At 58.2% G+C, this 18,105-nt stretch overlaps 3 long non-coding RNA genes across 4 annotated transcripts; 1 reads left to right on the plus strand and 2 right to left on the minus strand.

Moving 5' to 3' along the window:
- The first annotated feature begins 1,806 nt into the window (after positions 1–1,806).
- LOC121348195 lies at positions 1,807–6,068 on the plus strand. Its single transcript, XR_005954352.1, has 6 exons — positions 1,807–1,921; positions 3,190–3,313; positions 3,930–4,150; positions 4,445–4,598; positions 5,440–5,727; positions 5,929–6,068. It is a non-coding gene; the product is annotated as an uncharacterized LOC121348195 (long non-coding RNA).
- Positions 5,650–7,185, minus strand: LOC121348196. Its single transcript, XR_005954353.1, has 3 exons — positions 7,113–7,185; positions 5,851–6,585; positions 5,650–5,761 (listed from the first exon to the last, which is right to left on the minus strand). It is a non-coding gene; the product is annotated as an uncharacterized LOC121348196 (long non-coding RNA).
- A 2,752-nt stretch (positions 7,186–9,937) lies between these two features.
- Positions 9,938–12,702, minus strand: LOC121348172. 2 transcript variants are annotated; one of them, XR_005954346.1, is made up of 4 exons: positions 12,272–12,702; positions 11,682–11,920; positions 10,351–10,586; positions 9,938–10,175 (listed from the first exon to the last, which is right to left on the minus strand). It is a non-coding gene; the product is annotated as an uncharacterized LOC121348172 (long non-coding RNA). The 2 variants fall into 2 exon arrangements; XR_005954347.1 differs by having other exon boundaries at positions 12,535–12,701.
- Between the last annotated feature and the right edge of the window lie 5,403 nt (positions 12,703–18,105).

Below are 18,105 nucleotides of genomic sequence, written 5' to 3' on the forward strand. Positions count from 1 at the left end.
TCGGAGCTGCTCTCTGCGTTCGGCCGGGCTCGGCTCTGCTCGGAGCAACTCGGAGCGTCTCGCGGGCGGCCCGGCCCTCGCACGGACACAGCCGGGAGCGCGGGATGGGCAGGAGATCATTAGGCTGTGACTGCACTCGCGCTAATTAATGGGCACGAGAGCAGTAGCCCCGGTTCGGCCGTACTCGGAGCCGCTCGCTGCATTACAAGCTCAGCTCGGTTCGCTTCGACCGGCCTCGTAAAGTTCACCTTGGTTCGGCTGACCTCGCGTTGGTTCGGCTTGCCTGGTTCGGTTCCGTTCAGTTAACCTCGGCTGAACTCGGATCGATTCGGCAAATCTCGGCCAGATTCGGCCCTTCGTGAACGCTCGTGCATTATCGGCCGCACTCGGCTATTGTCGGCCTCGCTCGGCCCGATTCGGCCAATCCCGAGGTGCACCGCGGTGCAATGGCGGCCTGTGGCAGCAGCGCGCTGCGCGGCCTGAGCGCCGTGAGGGCACAGAGGGCTGCAGCAGCCGCCCCATCCCGGCTCACCCGCTCCCTTGGCCACCGGGGCTCGCCCCATCGTGCCGTGCTGTGCCAGGAGCGGCGAGGATGGCCTTGGCTCGGTGCCTTCAGGTGAGGCCCGGAGCGGAGGGAGCTGCGGGGACGCGTTTGGGACGGCTCTGTGCCGGGACCGCGGCTCCCTGGGATCCTTTTCCCTGGGATCCTGTTCCCTGGGATCCTGTTCCCTGGGATAGAGCTCGCCCTTTAGAATTTGTGAAGGTTTGTTAAGGGATGAAATGCAGCGTGGGGTGCTTGGCTGTAAACCGTGTTCTCTATTCTGTTACATTACAGGGGGTTCGTGCATATTCATGAGTTTGTACGCATTCAAACGGTCCTTTGAGTTTAGATGTTCTTTTGCTCGGTTTTAACCTTCCACTTGTCTTCGTGCCACCGTGTACACTAAGCTAATATATTTTATTTCTGGGCTGAGCTCCGTTTTCCGGGAAATGGGCGTCCCTGTGCCCACCCCGTGGGTCCCAGAGAGAAGCTGCTCCTGTGCCTGAGGGCCAGTGGGAAAACCAGAACAATCCCGATGGAAACCGGTAGGAAAACTGGTTTGGCTGGGTTTTGGAGTTGGTGTTTTCCCCCTGACCCCACCTGATCCCTGTGTTTTGCCTTGGGAAACGGGAACTGGGGACCAAGAGGTTTTGTTACTTTTAATGTGTTTGTGTGGGTGCAGGAAATGCCAAATCCCAAAGCAATTCTACATCTGTAGCTTCAAGTGCAGCACCTTTAAATCTCAGTGTGGGCTTTTCACGTGGATGCAAATGGTCTAAAGGCCTTTCTTGTGTCCCAAAAGCAAAAAACCTTTCCCTGTGGAGTTTTGGAGGGGTTTCTCTTTGGGATTTCCTGTGATGCAGCATCCCGAGTGTCCCTTCCTTTGTGCAGAGTCCAGTGGTAAAGGATTGAATAACTGACAGGTGGGGTGTGGGATGAAAATGGTTCTGTTAAAATTAGGCAAAGAATGCAGTAAGAGGAATGAGCATCCTTTTAATGTCTGAAATAGTCAGGAATAAAAATGCTGGGAAAGGGCACTTGTATGTTGGAATTGGTGTCACCTCAAAAGAATGCAGTAAGAAAAATTAACATCCTTTTAATGTCTGAAATAGTCAGAATAAAAATGCTGGGAAAGGGCACTTTATGTTGGAATTGGTGTCACCTCTCATGGATAAAGCCCCATAGTGAGCAGTCAGAGCAGAAATATGAAAGCTGGGATCCTTTGACTTCTGCAGTGGACTTCATTTTCTTTTCCTCCTCTCTTTCAGGACAGGAAAAATCATCAAACTCTGCACATCCTTGCCAAAAGCTTCGGTGTTTAAGAGGCTTCAGCACCAGGGATCTTTGCTGGAGGGCTCCTGGTCCTGCCCATGCTGTGGGGTAAGTCAGAGGGACACAGCAGCATTCCTCTTTTCCTGGGATGAACTGCCTAGGGAATGCCATTTCTGACAGCCCAGCCCTACCCGTGTCTGCTGGAAGAGGGCAGAGGGGAAGAGGCAAATGCCAGAGTTCCCTGGGATGTTGGAGTTGTGGTGCTTGGCTGTGCAGAGGGGCAGGCTGGGCACTGCTTGTGCCCCTAAGGACTGCTCTGGGCCTTGAGGAGCTCTCCGTGTGTTCCCAGCTCTGCCAAGGGGGCAGCTGGCGCAGGCTGGGTTGGGCACAGATGCAGGGGAGGGCTGGCAGGATTTGGGAGCAATGGGAGGACACGAGGGCTGATGCTGGGCAGTGATCAGCCTGTGCTGCTGTCAGCACAGCCGTGCAGGGATCTGGGAACAGCTCCAGCTCTCCTGGTGCTCGGGGATAGGGTCTGAGGGACTGCCTTTATCTGTGGCTGTCCAGGGCAGCAGGAACAAGGGGCAATGTGGTGCCAGGGCTGTGTCCTGTCAGGCTGTCCTGCCCTCTGAGCACAGAGAGTCTCTGGGCTGGGCAGCTGGGTTTCCTGCAAGTGCTTAGATGAGCAATCCAGGGAAAACGGGCTTCAGGAATTGCATCCTCTGCTGGAAAAGTTGCCTTAGGTCTGCTTAGTTTGTGTCTGAGGAGTGGGATTTGGGCTGGAGAGGTGCTGTTGGGAACAGAAGATGGAGTAAATCCTCTCCAGGGATGTGCAGTGAAGGACTGGGTGGGAGGGAAGGGGAGTATTTATAAATGATATCAATATTTTTCCAAAAATTGGGGTGGAGCAGTGATGGGGGTGGTTGGGTTTGGTCTGGGCCTTGTTATTGCTTGTGCAGTTTTTAAATTTTATATGATTTACTGTCAAGTACCTTTCTAACAAAAACTGACAGAAATTTAGATCAAGGATTAGAACTGAGGTCCTTTCACTGCAAAATCTTGCTGAGGCTGGAGGGCTGGGGTGGTGACTGCTCTCAGCAAAATACTTATTAATGCCAGGTCAGATGTCCCTCAGTGCTGGGCAGGAAAGGGGAGGGTTGGATCAGGAATTGTGCAAACAAGGCCTGTGTGATGGTTCATTTATTGTGCTTTCCAGGGAGCCAGGGCTGGTCCTGGTCTGGCACCGGAGCTGTGCCCTTTGGAGCCATTGGAAAGGTGGCAGTGTAGAACATCTTGGGGGCTGTTTTCGGAATTCTGGGTTTTGGAATTCCTGTCCCCAGCCTGTTGCTAACCCTGTTGATCTGCTCTGGTTCCAGGCTGTCCCTGCTGGAGCGCCCTGGTCCCTGCTGTGCCCAAGGCCTGAGACACAGAGAGCCCTGTCCAGAGTGGCCTTTGCCATCTTGTCAGGAACGTGGCAGCAGCCCTGGGAGCAGGCTGGAGGTGAGAGCAGGGTGTTGGGAACTGGGGAGTGTGTATCTGGGCTGGGGGGAAGGGGGAGGAGTTGGCCCCACATGCTGAGTTGAAGCAGGATCAGGGTGACAGACGCTGTGTTTTGTACAGCCTCAGAGTTTCCATCCCCCCTGGAGATTCCCTGCTGATGGAATGAGGCAGCACAGGGAGCAAAACTAAGTGTGCACCCCCCATGGGCATTGCTGGCCTTTGTGTCTCTGTTGTGCCATCAGGCCGTGGCAGTTTGCTGCTGTCACTGTCACTGCCACCCCACCTGGGGGGCTGTGTCCTCCTGGCAGCCCTTGCCAGCCCCAACACCAGCTCCAGGGGTGCCTCTGTGCCGTGCTGGGAGCGTTTGCTGGGAATGGGCCTCATCCCTGGAGTGTCCTTCTGTCCCTGGGCTGCAGACAGAGCTTGGGGCTGGTCAGGCTCAGAGCTGGTGGCAGAAGTCCCTGAGGACTGGGGTGGGTTTGCACTGCAGGGAGTGAATGCCCCTTCCCAAATCAGTCCAACAGATCCCAGGGGCTCTTGCAGAAATATTTTATTTACTTCTCTTCGTGATAATTTATTCTCCACCCTGCCATGAGCTGTTCCTTGATTTCTCTAGGAGAAAACCTCACAGCAGAGGCAGTTTGCAGTGGAGGCCAGAGCTGTGTTTGGAGCAGAGAATGCTGAGAGCTGCATCTGCCTGTGCTGTGCCCCAGCCACACGGAACAGCCTGGGAAAAGGGGCTGGGGGAAATTCCTGATTCCCCAGTGAGAACACGAACTCACAGCCACTGAGGCCTGACAGTCCCCTCCAGCAGGAGCTCAGCACACGTCCACAGAGGTAAGTCCAGCATCTGAAAGAAAAGAAAACGTAAGGAAAAGGTGATTTATTTTGCTTCAAAGTTATTTCAAGTTCTTAAAGCCCAGCCAACACTTGCTCTTGCTTTTGGCTGGGTGAATCATGAGCAGTGGGCACAGATTATGCCATTCATTTAGCTGAAAGCCTGGTGTACTTTAGAGGGGACACAAGAACTGTTTGTGTAGGAAAGTGTGAGGGGATGTCAGGGAGAGTGAGGTGGCATTTTTGAGGGAATTGCTAAGGTCATTGCTCACTGTGTCCTCCCTTCCTTGGCAGCAGCTGGAGGGAAGAGAGAAGAGGATCCTTGTGGGATGAGACTGCAAAGAACAAGGAGAGGAGCGGCCTCGAGCTGGAGAAGGGCAAAGGGACCACTGTGCTGTCACCAGGACACCTGTGAGGGACAGAACAGACACTTGGAGGCCACATGGAGGTGAGGAGTGGATGGTTTGGGGCAAATTCTGAGTTTATCTACAGGGAAATAAGCAGGGGATATTTAGGAGGGAATAGCTGAGGTGAGGAGTTCACCCACCCTGGCACAAGTTGTGTTGGCACAGACTGGGGCCAGAGGTGAAGGTCAACCCAAAGCCAAACCTGCTCAACCTCTAAGCCCCTAAGTTTTACAGGCTGCCCACTGAGGGATTAAAAATATGTATAACAGCCTTAATGAGATCCTGGGAATCCCATTGCCCTGTTGTCATGGAACTCCTAACACAGTTTTGAGCTTTCGATGACAATAATGCATTTTTTAATTTGGATTATTCACTGTGTGGGACATGGGGTTTATTTGGATTTCAAAGCCCTCCTGGTGGCCCTGACACTGCTCAGGAGCTGGTAGGAAAAGCAGAGTCAGAACTCCTGGCAGGCACAGGGTGTTTTCCCCCATAATGGTTGTGGAGGAATTGTCTGGGACCTGGATTGTCCCTCTGGGTGATACTGCTTGCTGTGATTTGTATAATTCTGTACATGTAATTCCCAAAACTTTCCAGGCCAGGGGTTTGAGCTGGCAGAGCAGGACAAAGATGGTTCTCTGTGTAGTGCCCAGATTTGGGGTTCTCTGTCAGCCTTGCTAATTCTAGTGAATTATACCCATAGCCCCAAATTCCCTGCTCCATTCCTGCTGCAGTACCCTCCCAGTGCCTCATGGAGTACAACACTGGGACAAGGACAGGTTTACATTCCACAGAAATGGCTATTTATAACCAGACCCCAGTGATGCCCCTGGGGTCACTTGACTGAGCTGCCTGGAATTGAGCTGATGTTCCCTCCCCCAGGGCTCCAGTTGATGTTCCAAAGCAGGAGAAGGCAGTGGCTGGATGCCCTCCCAGCCCGTGCTGAGGCAGCCCTGTGCCCAGCTTGGGACACCTCTCCCTGCAGAAGCTCAGCTCCTTTCAAGCCTCAGCAGTGGCCTCCACAAGTTCTTCTCCCTCAGCAAAGGGACACACATCCCTGTCTTCAGTGCACCTCCAGTGGGACTCACCTGTGACAGCTTTCCATGACTTCTGCACCTCAGCTGGCTCCCTGAAAAACTCCAGACCTCATCCCAAACCTCGGATTTTCAGGTATCTCTGAGGGCTGTTGCTTGGGATTTAATGTCTGTGAGGGAAGATTGCCTTGGCTTTAATGCTGCTGATAGAGGATGGCCTCGGGCTGGAGAGGAGGGATTTGGGGTTGCTGGGACATACCTGGCAGCTGTGTGGGAGCTCCAGACTGGGAATTGCTGTCTGAGCCCTTCTACATTCAGCCTGTGCCACCATTCCCAGGTAATGCCAGCGGCTCCTTGGGGTCCTTCTGGGCTGGAGCATCTCCATGTCCTGGTCAGAGCAGCCACGGTGCAGGCAGTGCCCTGCAGATCCCAAGGACAAGAGGTGCTGCTGCCTTTCGGGGGCTCCTGGCCTCCCCCTGCCCTGGGGGAACATTGCTGGCAGCGAGCAGGAGACACCAAGGCCTCTGGGCTGGGAAAACAGCCCTGGCCTCAGCAGCCACCATCGATTTGACCTGGCAGCACTCACCTGCAGGAAATGCCCCCTGCCATTCTCCAGAAGAGCTTCAGCCGTGGACCAAGGTAACCCTGGGGACTCATCTTGATTGTTTCTCCCTGCAAAGGGACGTGGTGTGAGCACATTTACAGCTGAGCAAATCCTGGAAAGGGCAGAAAAATCGGGGGTATGGGAAGAGCTTGGTGCTGTCACGTCAGGTGCCAGCAGTTCTGCCCTGCAGCCACTGGTGTGTAAAGCAGCCTTAGCCAAAGGGAAGGAGCTGCATTTGTACAGGAGCTCTCTTACTGGCAGCAGGCACTTGTCATGATCCTGGATTGCCTCAGGTGCTTGGAGCAGGCTGCTGAGAGGGCCACATTTCTGTGTTCCATGTGCAGCTGGGCCACTCGTTTCTTAGCCTTTGACTTGATGGTCCTCGTGGTTCTGGAAATAAAGAATAAATACCTTTCACTGGCTTTTTAACACGAGGGTTTGTTTTTCCATCGGAGACTGCGAGCCACAGGGAAAGAGGGGGAGGAAGGAGAGCATCAGGGCTCGCCTGGCAGGTGTTGGTGAGCGGGCAGAGCAGGAGCGAGCCCCGGCAGGGCTGCGGTCCCACACCGGCCACAGCCGGAGCGGGAGCGGCTGCTCCCGGCGGCCCCGCCCGTTCGGCGGGATCCCCGGCGTGCGCTGGCCGCGGTGCCGGTGGGTCCCGGGCCCGGCACGGCCGCTCTCCGTGTCCTGCCCGCTTCCAGCCGCGATCCAGCGTCTGCTCCAGGGAATCGCTGTCCTGCTGGCGGTCGGGCAGCGGCATAGCCCCGGTGCGGGCCGCGGCAATGCTGGTCCCGATCCCAGCCCCAACATCCGCACCCTGCCTGCCGAGGAAGAAGCGGCTCTGCCCGGCTCCCGCAGCTGACACCGGCAGGAGCAGGGCCCGAACCCCCGGGCCCTGATCCCGATCCCGGTCCTACCTGAGCGCGCCGGACACCGCGCCGCGCCGGGAGCAGCCCCGCTCCGGATCTCCGCGCAGCGCCGGTCCCGCAGCACGCCGACATGAGCATCCCCCGCACAAAGCGTGCCGGGGGCCGATCCCAAGGGATTTATGGGCGGGCGGGGCGGGGCCGGCACAGGTGCGCGGGGCCGCAGTGCGGCTGCGCGGGGCGGGGCCCTGGGGTATTTAAGGCGCGGTGAGGGCGGGGCGCAGCCATTTGCTCCTCGGCGCTTGCTGCGGGAGGCTGCGCTCGGCTGGGCTCCGTATCTCTTTTTCTTCTACATTTCTTTTTTTTTCTGCGTTGCTTTTCTGTTATATTTCTTTTTCTCTATACTTCTTTCTGCCCTCCTCTTCCTACCCATGCCCCCCATCCCGCTTTCCTGTTCCACTACACACCTCAACCCTACCCTATTCCTCCATCCTTTCCCTCTTCCTTCCATCCCCAACCGGGCTCCCCCTGTCCCCTTTCCCTGCTCCCTTTCGCCCCCACTCCAGTCTCTCCCCACCTGCCCTCAATCCTGCTCATCCATCCGTTCTTCCTTCCTTCTCCCCCCCCCGGCTCCATGATACCTGCCCCCTTTCCATGATACCTTCCCCCGTACACCTCTCACCTCCTTCCCCTCAACCTGCCGTCAGTCCGTCCTTTCCTTCCTCCTCCCCTGCTGCCCAGCACACCCCGACCTCTTCCCCGCCTGCCCCGTGCTTGTCACCCTTCCCTCGACTTCCCTATTCCCGTTCTCCATCCCCTGCTCTCCTCCTCTCCCCGCAGCCGCGGGGTGTGGGGGTGAGGACGGGAAGGGAGAGAGGTCGGTGTGAGGAGGGAAGCGGGAGAGTAAGGGAAAGGCCGGGGGGGAGAGGGACGGTGGAGAGAGGGGGAATAGAAGGGAGTAGCGGGGAAGAGACAGGACAGGAAGGACTGTGGGGGGGTCGGGTTAGGGGGGAAGGGAAAGGAGAGTTTGAGGGGGAGAGGGAAGGGGCAGAAAGAAAGGGAATACGCGGGGAATGAAGGAGGGGTAGAGAGAGGGACAGGAGGGGAGGCCGAAGCCTCCGCGCCTCACCTACGGAGCCCGCACGGGGAGCTCCCGCCCGCACCTCGCCCTGAGTGAGCAAATGGCGGAAGGGGCGATTACCGGGGCCTAAATCACCTCGGCCCCGCCCCGCGCAGCCGCGCTGGGGCCCCGCGCACCTGAGCCGGGCCCGCCCTGCACACCTGAGCTGGCCCCGAGCCCCGCCCCGGGACCGCCCGGACACGCCCTCGGACACGCCCCTGGCACCGCTCGGCTCCGCCCCCGGTACCGCCCCTGATATAGCTCGGCTCCACCCCCTGTACCGTCAGGCTCCACCCCCCCGGTACCGCCCCGATATAGCTCGGCTCCGCCCCCGGTACCGCCCCTGGCACCGCTCGGCTCCGCCCCCGGTACCGCCCCTGGCACAGCTCGGCTCCGCCCCCGGTACCGTCAGGCTCCGCCCCTGGCACCGCCCCTTGTGCCGCCCCACCCACCTCCAGGCCCCGCCTCACGGCGCCCCGGCTCCGCCTCGAGCCCGCCGCCCCGCCCGGATGGGGGCGGGGCCATGGCTGGAGGCCCCGCCCCTCAGCGCGGGGCCGGAGCGGCGCTGCCCCGGGCGCGGGGCGCGGAGGCGGCTCCGGGAATGGCTCCGGGGCTCTGCTGCAGGGCCCGTCGGTAGCTGCTGCGGGTCCCGGGGCTGAGGCACTCCATGGCCCGGGCCGGGCAGGGAGTTCCGGGGCCGAGGGGAAGGGGGGCAGCCTCATGGCGGCGCTCGGCGGCGGGCCCTGGCGCTCCCGCTGCGGGCCGGGCAGTGCCGGCCACGGGCGTTCCTGCGGCTCCGGGCGGGGAGGGCAGCGGCTGCTGCCGCCCGGGGCTTTCCCCGGGGAGCGCTGGGAGCAGGGGGGCGGTTTCCTCTGGCGCAGGTCGGGGGCCAGGCGGGAGGCTCCTCGTGGAGGAGGTTTCGGGGGTCGGGGCATGGCAGCCCTGGAGGAGCGTGGGCTGTGAGGAGGGATGTGCACCTGGAAGCGGGTGTACCCGGCTGGGCTGTGCTCCCGGGCCGGGAGGGAGGTGTTGCAGCTGAAATAAACTTCAGCGATTCCCCACATCTCCGGGTGCTGCCCCACAGAGACACAGGACGGTGCCTCCATCCCAGTCCCAAGCACTTCCCATAAACTGGATACAGGAATAAATAAACTGGATACCCTGCCAGCTGCCCACTGCTACTTCACACACGGGGTCACAAACCGAGGTGCAGTGCTGGCTCTGAACTGCCAATGGCATGTTTTGGGTGCTTGGAACACGCTGAGGGGCTTGAGGTTGGAGCTCAGAAAGGGACCAAGTCCTGCATTTTCCACAGTTGAAACCAGAGCTTAAATCCAGTGGGTTTAGGTCTAAAGGCAAAAACTAAATCTTGTGTTTTCACCTTTTGAGAACAGAGACTAAATGTTGCAGAAACCAAGCTCTGGGGGTTGACCTTGGGTCCCAAAAGCACAGCCCGATGTTTGTGAAGCTCAGAAAAAGTCAAGTCTAGTCCAGTGTTTCTGGGACTCAGAAAAATGAGCAAGTGCCACTTCCCAGAGACCTGGAAACAGCAGCTCAGGGGGCCGTTCTCAGCCCCCAAAGCCAAGGCTGGGGAGCGCTGGGGATGAGGACCCTCTCTTGGTCTCCAAAGGCAGGGACGCCAGCACGCCCCAGGCTGGTTCAAGGGTCTGAGGCAGTCTCAGGAAAGAAAAGCACTTGTCAGCCCCTTTTCCACATCCAACTGTTTATTGTGTACAACCACTACAACAGTTAGGACTTCTATTTAAACAATAACTTTATGACAGTTAATAGTTATAAGTCATTGATGACAGTGAGTCATTTACACCTTGGCCAAAATCGGCTTTAAATTGGCTAGTAACAAAAAGCAGCAGTTATTAAGCCAGAGCTGGAAGGAACTGGAGCAGCCATTAACTGGAGCATCTCAGTTCCAGAGCTGGACTGAAGAACACGCCACAGCCAGAGCTGGAGGTTCAGCAAGCTGGACTGGGAAACACCTGCAATGAAACAAGCAGAGGGAACAGACATCACCTGGGTCCTCAAATATCCTGAGCAGTGTCAGCAGGGGTCCATCAGCAGGAGCTGGGAGCACCAGGAACAGCTCTCGTCCAGAGTGTCCATCAGCTGGAGCCGTAACAGGCAGAGGTGTCCCTGAGGGAGGGCTGAGCTTACCTGCAGCTGCAGCACCAACGTCTCGTGGCTGGATGCCCAGTTAGTGCAGCCCGGATTCCAGGCGTGGATGTCCCTAAGCAGGAGCTGTGAGCAGCAGCGAGCCCAGGCTGTCCCCTCGGGAGGGAAGGCAGGCCAGGCGCCGCTCTCTGCAGGGAGGAGGCTCCCAGTTCCATCCCAGAGCAGGAGCGAGCCAGGGGCTCTCCTGGGCACGAGGTGCAGCAGCGTCTCCTCTGTCTCTGCAACAAGGGGCTCAGTCAGCATCCCCAGGGTGCACAGCACAGCCCCACACAACCCACATGTTGTCCTGTCCCCCTCCCAGGCTGGGGCAGCCCTTCCCTCCCTGCTGCCCCTGCTCTGGGCACAGACTGCGCACCGAGGACAGGGAGGGAGATTTCTCCATGGGAGAGCTCAGGACTCAGCCCAAAAAATGCACGTTTCTGCCCAGAAAGCAGAGGAGGAGGCACAGATTGCTGCAAGCCCTCTGCTCAGTGAGGGGCACTGTGGGAACCACACAACAGGGGGCTGTGGGTGGGCTGTGCCCACACAGGGCCTGGCCTGGCCCGGCGCCTTCCCCCGGCCACCCTCAGGCTGCCCGGGGAGCCACAGGCTGTGCTGCACATCCTGACAAACACCTCTGAGCCAGGACAACCCTGCCCCAGCCCGAACACACCACAGGGCACGCCCATGCAGCAACGCTGAGCCAAGCCCAGCACTAAGCAGCAAACGACACCGGCCACAAAGGGCCCAGAACAAACAGAAGGACCCGGAGTGGGGCAGGGCAGGATCGTCCCCAGGTGTCTGTGACCAGAAGCCAAACCAGCAGCAGCACTGGGTGGCTGCTGATGCTGTGGGGAGAAGCCACCCTCGGGCAGCTGTGCTGCAGCCCCTGCTCTCAGCCACGGCTCCCACGAACGTCAGGCACAGCTGAATCCCACCCCCAGGTCCTGTGCTGACCCCCTGCAGCCAGGGCAGCCCCAAACCACACCACAGCAGGACAGGCCACAATCAGAAACCACAAGCACAACCATTTTCTTCCCCAGGAACAGCCAAGCACCATGCAGAGGCAGGGCACAGCCTCGACCCTGGCGCTGCTGCAGCCTGCTGCCAGCCCAAGGTGCCTCACAGCAGGGCCAGCACCAGAACCAGCAGCACAGCACACTCTCCTCAGCCACAGCCTGGCACAACCTCCTCAGCTCACGTGCATTGGGGCATTCCTTCCTTCCTGCCACATCCTGCCACCTTCCCCAAAGCTGCCCGGGTCGGAGCACTCACCTGGGCTCATCCTGCCGTGCCAGCCTCTCCTGGTGCCACGCTGGGGCCGTGCTCCTCACCTGGGCTCATCCTCCCGTGCCAGCCTCTCCTGGTGCCACGCTGGGGCCGTGCTCCTCACCTGGGCTCATCCTGCCTTGCCAGCGTGCCCAGGGCTGCTGCTGTAGGGGCCGTGTCCCAGGCTGAGCCCCTCGGCCAGTCCCCTGTGCCGTTTCCCGCATGGAGACATCCCTGGTGAAGAAGAGGCTGGGAAGACAAAGCTTTTTCCCCAGCAGGAGCTCCCAATGCACACCACAGGTCCCTGCAGGCAGCAAAACGCAGTGGTGAAAACAAAACCTGCTTTGAAAGACTGCAGCCAACGCTGAGGGCCCTGACCTGCCCCTTTTCTCACAGTGCTGCAGGGCCCAGCTCAGCCCCGAGAGCTGCAGCTCTCCGGGCAAACGGGAGCCCGGTGCCCCTCAGGCTTCTCCTGGGCAGCCGGCGCAGGGCTGGTGCAGCGGCTTTGCCTCCTCTCCCTCGGGCTGCCGGCCCCAGCCTGGCCCGCGCTTTGGAGGCTCTGCCTCCCTCGGGGACCGAGCTGTGCCGAGCCGGGCTGCCAGGCACGAGCTGCCTTGGAGACACGGCCGGTCAGGAAACGCTTCCCTGGACTTACCGAATCCCACGGGAATGACGCGGGGGCTGCAACTGCCCCATCCTCTGCGAGAGCCCAGCGGGGGAGGCCCGTTCTGGGTTGCAGCGCCGGGCTGCCTCCTCGGCAGCTTCCCCGCAGCTGGACTGCTGCCAGCATGGCTGGGAAACACCTGTGTAGGCTGGAGGTTCCATGGCACCTCCTGGCTCCCTCCTCTAGCGAGTCACGCTTGCCGCGGGATAGGCGCCAGGCCGGGATGGCCCCGAGCTGGGAGAGCCCGCACTCACCCGGGCCGAGCTCCGCAGCGCCCCGTGCACCGCCGCACACATCCAAAGCTCTCCCCGTTAAGCCCAGTGACCGGGCCCGTCTCTCTCGGGACCCCGCCAAGCCACAGCTCCCGCCGGGGCCGCGCCGGCTCCCCGGGAAAGGCTGCGGGGCGCGCACGGCGCATGCGCCGGCCGGGGCCCCGCCCCGCGGGGCAGCTCCCGCCGTGGCGCCCCCTGCGGGACGCACAGCGGTACTGCGGGAGCGCCCCCCGGGCAGCCGGCTCGCATTCCACACCAGAGCAGTTCGTGGTTCGATGGCTAACAAACCATTCCTGACCCTTAACCTTTGTTTCCACTTAGATTCGACTAGGTTCGGCCGAACTGGGCTCGGTTCGGCTGAACTCGGAACCTCTCGCTCCATTCGGCCGAGCTCGGAACCTCTCGCTCCATTCGGCAGAGCTCGGCTCGGTTCGGCTGAACTCGGAGCCGCTGTCTCCATTCGGCCGAGCTCGGCTCGGTTCGGCAGAGCTCGGCTCGGCTCGGCTCGGCTCCCTGAGGGCGGGCAAGCGGCGCCGCCGCCTCACGCTAAGCACGCCCCGCTCGGTGTTCTCCAGCTGCCGCGTCCCGCGGGCGGCCCGGCCCTCGCACGGACACAGCCGGGAGCGCGGGATGGGCAGGAGATCATTAGGCTGTGACTGCACTCGCGCTAATTAATGGGCACGAGAGCAGCAGCCTCACCGTCACGGCCCGGGGTGAGGGAGCTTGACCACAGCACGCCTGGGGACACAGGGATGGACTCCTCCCCATAACTCCCAGAATGGGGATCACCCAGGGACCTGCACTGCAGAAACTGCAACAGGAACGAAAGCAATCCTCAAGCTAACACTAACAAACCTAGAGATACAAGCAAACAGACAAACCCAAACCAAAATAAAAAAGGCTGGAGGGAACCCCAAATGTCCCGGCAGGCACAGACCACAGTGACAAGTCAGTTTCCCTCATCACAGTGCCCCGGGCTGTGACAGCTTCCCCAGCTTCACAGGGAGGGAGGGCGGCGTGCCAGGGCTGCCTGGTAGGAGCCTTCTGCACCAGGACAGAGGGGCAGGCAGGGCACCTGGCACCGCGGAGATGTGGGAAGCCAGGCCCCAGCAGGGAACACTTATCACCTGGGCAAAACCTTCCTCCTGGAGGACCAAAGGTTCTCTGGAAAAAATGGAGGTAATCCAGAGCAATCCGTTCCTCCAGGAGATGAGGAGGAGTGGGCACCCACCCGGGAAATGGGGAGCCCGTGGTACGTGTGTGTGTGTCAGCCCCTGCCTGGGTCACGGGCGGGAGTGGGGTTTGTCCTGGCCGTGGCCGTGTCACAGACAGAGGTACAAACTTGGCTGCCAAAGCCCTGCTGTCCACAGAGCTGCCCACGGCGCACTGCAACAAGTGAGAGCGGAAGCTCAGAGCCAAAGGGAACACTCCTTTACTGTGTGCCCTGCACTTCTCCAGCAAGGGCACAGCCACTCAGCAGCTGCCTGAGCACTCGCGGCTCTGTCGGACAGCTTCCCAGCCAGCGCAGCACAAAGGAACTCGCGTGGCTGTGCCAGGGGCTGTATGTGCACCTCCACAGCCTGGAAAGAAATCAGAAACAGGAGAGAACACATCACAATCCTGGCCCTCCAAAAACACAGGAGGAAACTCAGTCACTTGATTGAGGGACAGCCACTTAGTCCTAGAGGGTGCCAGTGCTTTAATTCCAGCTGCGCACATTTAGTGTTACTTGTAGCCGAGACCTGGGTGTTTCTCCCTGGCCCAGCCTCAAAGTCCAGCTGGAAGCAGGGCCACATCCCTGCCACGGGTAAGGAGGCCTGTGCCTGGGCCTCAGCTGGAACATCACTGCTCACCGTGGTCACTACAAAGCAAAAATCCACTCCTCTATTGACAGCTGCAGACCAGTTGGGGCTGATGGATATGGTGCTGAGGGATATTATTAACTTGTTGGCAAGAAGCTACCATTGATGTTAAAAAAACCTCAATATGAAATTGGACATGGTTACCTGAAACTGGGGTGGTTCTACCATCTTGCCAAGGTGGTGTGTTGCACCCCATCACAAGAAATCTGTTTCTCCGACCGTTCTCTGAGACAGGCAGTCCCTAAAACCTCTGGCGGCCAGAAAGCGCAGGCCGTGGCCGTGTGCAGTGTCTGCTTCCCCCTCTCCCAATGGTCAGAAAGCGCAGGCTGGGAAGGAGCTGCCAGGGCCGTGGCCATGTGCAGTGTCTGCTTCCCCCTCTCCCAGAGTGCCGGAGGGATGAGAAGCATCTTCTGGCCGGGCGCGCCGTAAGCTGTCAGCCAGGTCTGCATCAGCTCCCCAGGCTCTGAAAACACAAAGGTGCCCGTGCCCGAGAGCTCCCCGACTGACACGAGTCCGAGCTTTAGGTCAGTCCCCGGAGTGTGGCAGGACCGTCCCGAGAGCCCCGCGCACGCCGCGGCGGGCAGTCGCTGTCCCGAGCGCTCCGTGTCCCGAGCAGCCCCGCTCCACGCGTCCGCTCCAGGCTCACTCCCTTCCTTCGCCGCCGGCTCCCGTTCTTCGCTGCTCCCTGCTCCTTTCCTTCGCCGCCGGCTCCTTTCCTTCGCTGCCCGCTCCTTTCCTTCGCTCCCTGCTCCCTTCATTCGCTGCCCGCTCCTTTCCTTTGCTCCCTGCTCCTTTCCTTCGCTCCCTGCTCCTTTCCTTCGCCGTCGGCTCCCTTCCTTCGCTGCTCCCTGCTCCTTTCCTTCGCCGCCGGCTCCCTTCCTTCGCTGCTCCCTGCTCCCTTCCTTCGCTGCTCCCTGCTCCCTTCCTTCGCTGCCGGCTCCATTCCTTCGCCGCCGGCTCCTTTCCTTCGCTGCCCGCTCCCTTCCTTCTCTCCCTGCTCCTTTCCCCGCTGCCGGCTCCCTTCCTTCGCTGCTCCCTGCTCCCTTCATTCGCTCCCTGCTCCCTTCCTTCGCTCCCTGCTCCTTTCCTTCGCCGCCGGCTCCTTTCCTTCGCTGCTCCCTGCTCCTTTCCTTCGCTGCCCGCTCCTTTCCTTCTCTCCCTGCTGCCGGCTGCCTTCCTTCGCTGCCGTTTCCCGTCCTCCCCCGCCGGCTCCCTTTCCCCGCTGCCGGCTCCCTTTCCCCGCTGCCGGCTGGCTGTCGCGCACGGTGCCCGCTGGGAGGGGCCCTGCCGCCCCGAGACACCCCGGCTCGGGCGGGTTCTGCTGCTCTTAAACCCGGGGCTCTTGCCGCTTTATCTCAGTGATGCCAAGTTGAGGTCGGGTTGACCCGTACGAGACGGCAACAACTTTCCCCGCTCCAAACTCTCTCTGCAAGCTCTGCAGCGTCAGGAGTGTTGGCTTTGTCACCCGTCCAACAGCCCGGCAAAGCCACAGAGCCCGCTCTCCTGTGCAGCGGCTGCCGAGGGACACCCCGAAGGAAACGGGCCTGAGGATGAAATGTCCGTGCCTGCACACGAAGAATGGGGCTCTGCACCAGGGCCCCAGTGCTGCCAAGGGAGGGAAGGCAGCACTGCGGCTGCACCTCCCCTGTGACCAAGCAGATTTGAGATAGCCAAAGCTGTCAAGCAGCAAAGAAAGTCTCACTGTGTGTGCTAGAAATCTTTCAGTGCTGAATGCACGTTGAAGCAGCCTACTTGTCATGTTTCTTCTAGTGAGGCATTAGCATTAGTGTCAAAGCTTGTTAATGCGATACAGACATTATCCAGTGAATACATACATTCCCAGCTCAGTTTGGGTGTGCTGCTACACTGAATAACGTGGGAGGGAAGCGCGGCTGTCACCTCTCCTCATGCCGCTGCTGTTGAACACGATCACGGCAGGGCCTGGGCTGGCCTGCCTTGCCAGGAGAGCTCTGAGGGGAGTGACAGAACGTTTAAAGTAATGAAACACTGCCACTGCAATATTATTCCCAAGTATCTATTTCTGACACGTTTGTTGGGGTAATTACTCTGGGTAGTATTTTTCACTTCAGGCAGTAAGTTAGGCGTATCAGCTCCATCCTGAGCAGGTGTCAGCACGCTCCCAGAAGGAATGCTAGCTTCTGTCCAACCCACTACAGAGGCCAGCAGCAGCGGTGCTGGTGCACATCTGAAATGAAGCACACTTTTACTCAGACTGCTCTGTGAAATTTTTGTTGAGAGGTTTCTGCACACCTTCTTGTGACATGTTGAATTTAGAGACGAGCTGATAAAGGCAGGAACACTGTTCTGTCATCAATGTCTGAGTTTTTGAAGATTTCAAACCCCTGCGTTTAAGTCCTAAAATTTTGGCCATGACTTATGACATGGATGACACCACATCAATTCCTTTAAGGGAGCCCATGGTGCACAGATGCTGCAGAACCCCTTCAGGCACTGATGAAGTAATCCAGGTCCCCTTCTTCCCTCAACACTTTGGCACCACTGCATTTATTCCAAGTGCTGTACCCTCACATCAGGATTTATTTGGATATTCTACAAATACATGTACATAAGCAGCTTTTATGTTAGCTACATATATCCTCCAATGAAACTCTCCATCATGAACCACATTTTCTCACGTTGGCTCTGCTAAGATAATGAAGCTAAATTCATATGGCCTGGAGCAAACCCTTTGGCAGAGATGTGTTTTCATTCCTGTAGTCTAAATGAGAATCTTTTCTGGGTAATCTAAAATATCCCTGGACCCAACTTCCTTAGAAAAGAAATTGCACTTGGTACCATAATGACCTCAGGAAACAAAGCTTCATTTAAACTTAAAAGCATCAGCCACAATTAAAGCACTGCTTCATTTTGCTAGGATCTGTTTAAACCACTGCCAGTCAAACCATAACAAGGGCCACTGACCTTAAGTTTCTAACAAGCAATTACCTCTAGCATGAGGACTAAAAATTTAGTCCTTTAGTAAATTAGAAAATAAACCACCAAAACAAAACAAAACAAAAATAAAACAACAACAAAAAAAACCACCCCAAACCCTAAAGAAACAAACAATCAAACAAAAACAAAAAAAACCCACCTCCACTCTCCAACAGATGAGTCTGAGCAGGTTCATTCCACAGCACCATCTTTCATTATTATGGATTGCACTGAACTAATTACAGTTAACTTCTACCCAACTTCCCCCAAACCCAATAACTGTTGTTTTTTTTTTAAGCAAGTATCTCTACCTCCACACATCAATTTTTTTTGGTCAAAAAATCAAAAACCCGAGGGGTTCCAGGTAAACAGCAGCAAAAACTGATGTTCAGAACAACAGCCTTTGTTGCAGTACCTCACAGAGATGCCCCCCAGGCTTCACTGCCTTGTGGCTCCCCTTGTTCTCCCTCTGGGGCAGTGTCACACTTGTGAGCTGCACATGGCCCCAAGCTCTAAGGAGGCACCTGAAGGCAAGCTCTAAACAAACACAAGACTCACCTCACCCCAGTTTTCTGTATTTGCCTTGAAGAGCGCTTCAGTGTTTCAGTGAGTGTAAAATTGTAACACTCTAACTGCTGTCTCATTAAGCATCAGAATAAACAGCTGCTTACTTTAATGGCTTTCTTCAGGCAGTTCTTCTGCCACATGCTGTGGTCTGTGCTTAAATATTATCAGA

Source organism: Onychostruthus taczanowskii, unplaced genomic scaffold (assembly GCF_017590055.1).
Source record: "Onychostruthus taczanowskii isolate IOZ18803 unplaced genomic scaffold, ASM1759005v1 scaffold114, whole genome shotgun sequence".
Classification (NCBI taxonomy): Eukaryota; Metazoa; Chordata; class Aves; order Passeriformes; family Passeridae; genus Onychostruthus; species Onychostruthus taczanowskii.